The sequence below is a fragment of the Eschrichtius robustus genome, chromosome 14 (assembly GCF_028021215.1).
Source record: "Eschrichtius robustus isolate mEscRob2 chromosome 14, mEscRob2.pri, whole genome shotgun sequence".
Lineage (NCBI taxonomy): Eukaryota > Metazoa > Chordata > Mammalia > Artiodactyla > Eschrichtiidae > Eschrichtius > Eschrichtius robustus.
In genome coordinates this window covers 97,115,134-97,124,608 of record NC_090837.1, presented here as the reverse complement: position 1 = coordinate 97,124,608, position 9,475 = coordinate 97,115,134, and positions in this window count along the sequence as shown.

Below are 9,475 nucleotides of genomic sequence, written 5' to 3'. Positions count from 1 at the left end.
TGCAGGAGGGTTCCCTTTTCTCCACACCCTCTCCAGCATTTATTGTTTGTAGATTTTTTGATGATGGCAGCCTGTCTCTTGATCTGTATCCACAGAAGGCTACACATTTGTCACACAAGGACGAAGCCCAAGTCCCGTGTATAATGTTCCAGGACTCTCCTAGATCAGACGCCAGCCAGCTTCTGCCATCCGGTCTCATAACCTCTAAGTTTAGTCTTAAGAGACCATTGGTCAGCATATCTGCAGTTTCCCCATCTGTATTGCTTACTGGTACCCTTCCTTCCATCCATCATTAATTGCACATAATGAGTGAACAAATAATCACCAAACATTTGCTGAGGGGCTGGCTGTTCCAGGAGCAAAGCTGTAAGTCAGTCAGCATCCTGCTGCCCTGGGAACCCCACACCAGGGGTTGGGACCAAAGATAGAGGAGAGCAAGCCCATGGGTGACAACCCCAAACTCCGATAAGGGCAAGCGTAAGGGAAGGACAGATTTCCATGATAGAGGACGAGAGCGCCATCAAGGGCCCATCCAGGTGAGGGCTGGCTGGGGGGCGGGGGTGAGGGAGAGCTGCTCAGGAGAAGGATGTCAGATGCCCCCAAGGAAGCTCGGTGTAGAAAGTTCCCCATTTTTGGATTGGGTTGTTTGGTTTTTTTTTGATATTGAGCTGCATGAGCTGCTTGTAAATCTTGGAGATTAATCCTTTGTCAGTTGCTTCATTTGCAAATATTTTCTCCCATTCTGAGGGTTGTCTTTTGGTCTTGTTTATGGTTTCCTTTGCTGTGCAAAAGCTTTTAAGTTTCGTTAGGTCCCATTTGTTTATTTTTGTTTTTATTTCCATTTCTCTAGGAGGTGGGTCAAAAAGGATCTTGCTGTGATTTATGTCATAGAGTGTTCTGCCTATGTTTTCCTCTAAGAGTTTTATAGTGTCTGGCCTTACATTTAGGTCTTTAATCCATTTTGAGTTTATTTTTGTGTATGGTGTTAGGGAGTGTTCTCATTTCATTCTTTTACATGTAGCTCTCCAGTTTTCCCAGCACCACGTATTGAAAAGGCTGTCTTTTCTCCACTGTATATTCTTGCCTCCTTTATCAAAGATAAGGTGACCTAGAGTCTGTCATACAGAGTGAAGTAAGTCAGAAAGAGAAAAACAAATACCGTATGCTAACACATATATATGGAATCTAAGAAAAAAAAAAAAAAAGGTCATGAAGAACCTAGGGGTAAGACGGGAATAAAGACACAGACCTACTAGAGAATGGACTTGAGGATATGGGGACGGGGGAGGGTAAGCTGTGACAAAGTGAGAGAGTGGCATGGACATATATACACTACCAAATGTAAAATAGATAGCTAGTGGGAAGCAGCCTCATAGCACAGGGAGGTCAGCTCGGTGCTTTGTGACCACCTAGAGGGGTGGGATAGGGAGGGTGGGAGGGAGGGAGATGCAAGAGGGAAGAGATATGGGAACATATGTATATGTATAGCTGATTCACTTTGTTATAAAGCAGAAACTAACACTCCATTGTAAAGCAATTATACTCCAATAAAGATGTTAAAAAAAAAAAAAAAAGAAATCTAAAACAATAGTTGTTTTACTGAAAAAAAAAAAAAAAAAAAAGAAAGTTCCCCAGGATGAAAGTGGAGAGACACCGGCTTGGCTGTCCTGCCGTCTCTGCCCTTTGAAAGCTGATGCATCCTTTCCATATAATTCAAACACTACTTCCTGGAATTAAACCTTCTTGTTCGCTAGGATCCTACTGTACTTTGCTTTATGCCTCTCCTTTGAAAGTTAGGACAAGGTTTTCCAAAGTATGTACTGGAAAATAATACACGCTCTGTGGGCTACAAGCAAGAATGCTGGTAAATCTTTAACCACAGGTTCTCTGGGAATAAAAATGGCTATGATGGGAGACATATCCCAAGGGAATTCTTCATGCATATGAAGGCTTTAAAAGTTGCAGAAGCATTTTCCACACCCTGAAGTCGCTGCAGAAACTTTATTCCCTGCTGCAACTCCTAGGTCGGATTTGACTAACTTCTCCTCCAGACCTGCCCCTCCTTACACATTCTCTGTGTCAGGGAACAGCACCTGCCCTGTTCTCGACCAAGACAACTCAGCATCAACCCAGGCACCTTCTCTTCCTCCCACTGACGGTTCCCTCCAGCTTCCCGCTCACACACGCTCTACAGCCGTGTACCATTTTGTGACCCACCGCCCCAGGCTCTCTCACATCTAAGGGCTCCTGTAAGGCTATGATCACCTACCTCTCCTGGGTCTTCTCGAAACAGCCTCCCACTAGTTTCTCTGCCTCCAGACTTCTCCCTCTGAAACCTCTTCTCTGTAAAGCCACCAAAGGGATGCAACAAATGCTGCTCCAGTGTGGAAATTAAAACAAGGTCGGTTTTTCTGATCTAAGCTGAGAAGCAGTTAAAAAAATTGGAGGAACTCCCCTTCCACCCAGGTGTGGAATGAATCCCCTCAGTGTTAATACCCTCAGGCTTTGGGCTCTCTTATGCTGGGGGGCGGGGGTGTGGGAGAGCTGCTCAGGAGAAGGATGTCAGATGCCCCCAAGGAAGCTTATTTATTTATTTATTTATTTATTTATTTATTTATTTATTTATATTTTTGGCTGTGTTGGGTCTTCGTTTCTGTGCGAGGGCTTTCTCTAGTTGCGGCAAGCGGGGGCCACTCTTCATCGCGGTGCACGGGCCTCTCAGTGTCGCGGCCTCTCTTGTTGCGGAGCACAGGCTCCAGAAGTGCAGGCTCAGTAGTTGTGGCTCACGGGCCTAGTTGCTCCGCGGCTTGTGGGATCTTCCCAGACCAGGGCTCGAACCCGTGTCCCCTGCATTGGCAGGCGGATTCTCAACCGCTGCGCCACCAGGGAAGCCCCAGGGCAGGTATTGATGTAGCAGGATTGGCCCACTTGCCGTCCTTCTTCCATGAGGTGGAAGCACAGGGGCAGGAGCCTGTGTGGCCGGACAGACTTGGGTTTGGCTGGAGCCCCACCACTTACAGCTGTGTCACTCAGAGCACATTCTTGGCCTCTCTGAGTACGAATGCCCATAAAATGCAAATACTAAAGTCCATCTTGTAATTTTATTGACAGATCCAATAGAGAAGCAAAGGTAAAGGGCCTGACCAGAAGTAAGTGTTCAATAAATATTAGTCACTGGTATTATAATATGCTACCTGGTTGACTATAAAGAAAAACAAAATGGTCAGCAAAGATGTAACACCCAGGAGAACCAGAGAGGGGGGGGTAGAGATGTGTAGTCTACTTAATGAGGTGCTGTTTTCCATTTCCATCTATCTTCCCAGGATGGCAATTGAAAGAAACATTCATAGGATGTGACATCTATATGTTTGCTCAGTATGTGCAAAGTAATTAACGTTTTGATCAAGTTCAAAAAATCTTAATTAGGCCCATGAGCTCTTAGGGGATACATCCATTTTCCACTGGTCTATTCAGAAGCTTCAGGATTGGTGTTCTCTCTGCTGGTTTTCCTCCCCCAGTATGCGCCCACGGGGTGTACCCAGATTCTAAATCCAAGCCAGGCAGCCAATGACACTGCGTCCTGGGACACCTGGGACCCAGAGCTAGTGTTTTTCTCTTGTTCTGCCTTCATATGAGCAGTTACCTTCTGTATCTTCCTTGCACGATGGGTGGCGTTGTATGGCTGGGGTCTTTATTTTGTGCATCTGAGGGTGGTTGAAAACAAAGCAAGCTTTTCAGTTAGACCTAGAAATTGCTGCTCTGTGCATACATTAACGTTTGCAGATGAATTCGTTTTTCTTCACTTTTCTTTTTTTGTGCTTTTACTTTGCAACTTCTTCAAGGAATTTGTTCCCAAGCAGACACTCACTTTTATCCCTGTTGGGTCTCTAAGAGTAGGGGATACAAATCCTGTTCCATTTTATTAATGCCCTGGATGGCCCAGGAGACAGTCTCAAAGGTACCAATAAAGCAGACTTCCTGGCAGTCACCTAAGTCTGTGTAATTCTGTATCCCTGGACAAGAAGTCCTCTTGAATGTCTTTCTAACCTCAGTTGTGTCAGGTGTTCAAATGACCCCAAAGGAACACTGGATAATGTGGGTGCTTCTTCCTGCCAGCAGACCTGCAGCCCGGAAGGTTATTACTAATACATGGAGCAAACGCACAGCATTTTTAACTTTATATTTATCTTGATATTGTTATCCACATCCTTAATAATACTTAGCATTGATGAGTAATGATTTCTTTCTCCAGAGCTTTTTATAAACCTTCATGATGAATCCCCTTGCACTTCTGTGAAAGGGAGGTATAGGAGGTTTCGGAGTTATGCATAGAAGCAGGGTCATTCCCATATTTTTGACTTTGCTAAACCAGTGGATTTGGCCCTTAAGGCACATTCGAGGTCCTTCCTAAGTGTCAGAGGCTACAAAGAAAAGGTGCGTACTTAGGTCATCACTTCCGGAATTTCCCCAGAGGTGTATGTGTCGCTTGCTCCTGAAGGGAAACCTGGAGCAAAAGTGTTGTGACGAAGCCTGTGCCCTTCAGGCCTCAGTGCTCCCCCGGCAGGGCCCTGGCGCCAGCGATGCGCTTTCTAGTGGCAGCAGGGGCTGTGGGCTTCTTGCTGTCCTGCCGGCCTCACTTGGGGCACACAGGTGTGGAGTCCGTGTGTGGTCTCCTGGTCCCTGCAAAGGGACTACCAAAGGCTCGGGTCACCTGACCTTGGGAGCCGTCCAGACCACAGGCTGTTCTGTGGGTGAGTCTGGCAGTTTGGAGGGTCATGGGGATGGGCTGAGTGTCCCAGATGATCTTCCCAGCAGCGTCAAGGGGAAAGTGGCTACCAGAGCTGCCCCCGTGTGAGCCGGACGCAGGAAGGCTCTTCCTCACAAGACGTGTAGTAACCCCAGTGGCACTATAGGTTCCGAAAGGCTCCCTGCTACAGAAAAGTGGCTGATGTAGGTGGGGAACAGGAGGCTGCAGGGGGTTCAATTCCCTGGACAACCTTCTATGCAGTCTGCTCTAGAAACACGTTTTCCTGGGAAACTGCGTCCATAGCATTCCCTACCTGATGGAGCTGAGCTGCAACTCCAACAGGAGAACCATCCAGAGGCCGTGTTTCTGGGCCGTGCATGTGCTTTTTTGTTTCTTTTATTTTCCTTCTTTTAACAAGAAGAAATAAACTGGCAAAGATTGACGCTAGTTAAATGGTCCTTCTCAAATCTTCAAGTACTGGCTTCCTGGTTCTTTCAGCATTTACATGAAGAGGAAACTGAGATTGTGCTGGAGGGAAGGTGTGAGCCCGGAGTTACTTCTGTACAGAGACAGAGAGAGACAGACAGACAGAGACAGACAGAGAGAGGCCAGCAGAGACCCAGAGGCGGAAAAGCACCCGGGAAGCTGAGACTCCGAAGGTTCTGTCCGGGCCCCGGGAAGTTCCCCTTCTCACTTGGGTCTTCCCGATCCTGCACCGCTTCACCGGGGAGGGGTTCTCTGTTCTCTGTGTAATGGCCCATTTCTCTAGATCTCTCTGAATCACCTTCATTGGAGCCTCGGTCCTGGGATGTTCGGACCCACACTTGCCCCTAAGGAATCGTTCCTGTAAAGCCTCCCAGGTCCCTGGAGACCAGCTTCAGGAATCAGAGTTGGTCCCCAGAGCGGCACCTGCGGGCGGGCCTGCTGCCACGTTGAAGCACACCCCTAATCTCAGGCGCGGTGCCTGCAGGTGCCCCCTCCCCCCGGCGCGCGTCTGGGCGGGGCGGGCGCCGGGCCCCCCGATGCTTTCCAGCCAGGGCGCTCTGTCGGAGGCGCCTCTCCTCCCAGCCTCGCCGCCCTCCAAGCCCAGAGCCGGCCGTTCACACCACGCCTCAGCTGCTCCTCGCTCCGTTCTCCGAGGACTCATCCCCTCCAGGTAACCAGGGAGACTAGTTGCCATAGCAACGACAGGTTTACTCCGCCCGCCCCTGGAAGGAGCAGCGCGGGCGCCAGGAGCTCTTGCCAGGGCCGCACTGGCTGCCGGCCCCCCAGGGCCAGGCCCGGTGCCAAGCAGACCCCGCTCTCCAAGAGCCCGCTGCCCTCCATTTCCATCTCCTGCCCTTTCCCGTCCCCTCCGTCCCCTCCTGTCCTGTGGAAGTGAAAGCAGGGACCCCCGTTCTCCCAGGACCACTTTAGGTGGTTAGCAGGTAATTTAATTCTCTGAGAGCGGCGCGGGGCTGCAGCGCGGGGTCCACGACTCATCGCGGGCAAACAGACTGCACTTAAATCCTGGCTCCACGAGCGCTGCTAACGGGCTGGCAGAAGGCAGTGTGGATGGATGCGGGTTGGAAGGGGGCCTAGCTCCTAGGAGCGGCTCCGGCTTGCCAGGCATTGAAAGCCAAGCCGGCCAAATTTTTAAAAGGGACCGACCCACCCTCCCGTCTGTTGGAATCTCTGTGGCTCTACGCGCGTGAGATGGCTGGGACGGTGAGCTCCAGATATAAAATAGAGAATCTAACTGTTTCTAACAACGAATCAGGCAACGCCTGTGGCCTCACGGGCTTCCTAGGCTTGTGTTGAGACCCCAGCTCTCATCCAGCGTCACCGACATCCCCTCTTGAAGGCTGCCCGGGTCCCGGAGGAGCGGTGATGTGTTTCCCAATCGGCTGGGCCCCAGGGTCGCTCTTCTCACACGATTCCTTGGGCAGCAGAGGGGATTGTGTGGGATTCCAGGCAGGCCCCCAAAGGGCACTCTTGGTGTGCGTTTGCATTCACTTGTGCGTGTCGGTAAGCGGTTCTTCATCCTTCTCTACAGGACACAGAGAGTGCTGGAATATTTCACGTAGGATGTGCCCACCTCCCTCTGCTGCATGGGTAACGCAAGATGCTACTCTTGAGGGGAGAACTTGACCCCCCGCCCCATATCCATGGCACGTGGCTGCATTTCTGAGTGATTCAGATTCTTTCCTAGGAGACATTTCTATCCATTTCTAAGGCCCCTAAACAACTGTAAGTCTGTCCCTTACCCAACATCGAGGCTGGAACCTCTGCCCCCAGGATTGCTCGGTGCTTCCCCATCTCACTTCTTTAAAGAAGGCTCTTTGTCCAGCAAAGGCAGATGTTTATGTAGGGTTATTCCTAATATTGTATTTGGTCAACAGAGTAACAAAGTTCTGTATTTCCTAAATCTAAAAAAAACCCAAAAGAAATCAAGCTACTTGAAATAGGTTTTCCTGGACAGTAAATGACCAAGAAATCATCCAGCATTTTGTTTTAATAACTGATGTGGGAAATACAAAGAAACGTAGCCTGATCTCTAATGCAGAGGAGTTTCCTAGTTCCTTTGGAAAACAAAAAAAGCCTTATGAATCTGAGAAAAAAAAATATAAAGTGTGCATCAGATATTCATATGTGTTTCAGTTAGCTGGAAGGACCACACGTCAAAGGACCCTCAGCTAAAACGAGGGTTTTGGACGAAAATAATCTCTCAGATCTTTAGATCTTTAGACTCTGACATTAGATTGTATGTATGTTTTCTGACATTTCACAAAGCATTTGGGCAAACAACATCAGCTGTCACAGGCAGTAAGTCTGTTTTTATTTTTAACCCCTAGAAATATTGGTTCTAGAAAGGGAATGGTTTTATCCACAGCAGTACTTTGGGGGCACAGGTGAGTACAGAGAAAAGAAAACCGAATCCCAAGGCCTTGCCCCCTCTGGAGCAACTCTGTTCTGCCCGGAATTCTAAGACCTTGGCAGGGATGGGGGGCGGGTTACTGTAAGACACGGTTGGGCTGCAACGCACAAGGACAGAACTGCTCACGGAGCGCGGGCTCCAGGGTCAGAAAAACCTGGATTTGAGTCCTATATCTGCTGTGACAGGCAATTCATTTAACCTCTCTGTTTCCCAAACTATCCTTTCTTTCATTTATTTGTTCATTCATTTATAGAATAAATTTGTTCACTTATTTATAAGATAGGATTTGTTCATCCTATCTTAGGTGCCAGGGATAGAGCAGGGAGCCAAAGAGATAAAAATCCCTGGTCTCGTGGGTAGAAAAACCACAAACAAACCAAATACAGCTGATCCTTGAACGACACGGGTCTGAACTGCGTGGATCCACTTATACTTGTGTTGTTCAATAGTAAATACGACAGTAGTCCAAGATTGGAGGTTGGTTGAATCTGCAGATACAAAACTGTGTAACCAGAAGGCTTACCCTAAGTTACATGTGGTCTTTCCCTAAACCCCACATTGTTCAAGGACCAACTGTATACACCATGCCAGGGGGTAGCCGGTGCTCCTAAGGAAAATACAAAACAGGGTAGGGAGAGAGGGTCGTAGGCAAGGGGCGGTGCTATCTTGTCACTAGACACCTTTCTGATAAGGTGACCTAAATGGACGGATGTATGTTTGATGAACATCCTACAAAATAACGACCATTATAGCTCCTTCCTTATAAGTGTGTTCAGAGGCTGCAAAGCGATGGCCTGTGTGATTGTGAGGAGCAGGTGTAGGTGTAGAGTCTCTGCAGATGTAATTCGTTAATTTGAGGTCGTACTGGGTTAGCGTGGGTCCTGATCCAGTATGATTGGTGTCCTTATAAGAAAAGAGGGAAAGAGAAAACTGTAGAGACCCAGGGGGTAGACCGTCCCATGCGGATGGAGTCAGAGACTCGAGGGATGCAGTGGCACACCAAGGATTGCTGGCCACCACCAGATGCTGGGGAGGGGCCTGGAACAGGTCCACCTTCAGAATCTACAGAAGGAGCCAACCCTGCCGACACCTTGATCTTGGACTTCTTGGCCTCCAGAAGCAAGGGAATGAATTTCTGTTGTTTAAGCCACCCAGACGGTGGTACTTTGTTACAGCAACTCCAGGAACATAACCCACTCCCCTTTTACAAATAAAAGGGGGAAAGGGGGAAAAAGCTCTGTCTTCCAGAGCTTTCTGACTTGTTCAAGTTTAGGGCCCCTGAAGGATAAACAAGGGCTGGAATATCAAGATCGGCCGGCTGATACACCATCAACCCGTGTCCCGTTTGTAAACTGAGAACCACCTGCCCCACAAATGAGGAAACAGAAGCCAACCAATCAGGGCTTGAAATTCTGCATTTCCCTTTTTTAAAAGCTGTCCCTCATGACTGAGTAATCGAAAATGACAGCTTTATTTTAGTAAACCAATGACACAAGTATACCCCATATTTTAATCTCCAAAATTAAAGCGTCCAGCTGAGGATGTGAACACATACCTGCAGGAGGCGGACGGCATTCCAGCCTGGGTGCTCTGCTCCGTCAGCTCTCCAATCGGTTCCTTCAGAAGCGCACACGCCAAACACGCGCTCAAATGGCAACTGGAAAAATTACCAAACCGATTTGAAGGCACAGAAAATTGAAAGGGTCTCTAAGCCTTGGGGATGTCATGTGGCTAGTAGCCAAATAGCACCGCTGGTCACACCATGGAAAGTCCTGATGCTCTGACCCTGGTTCTTCTATGGGTGTGACGCC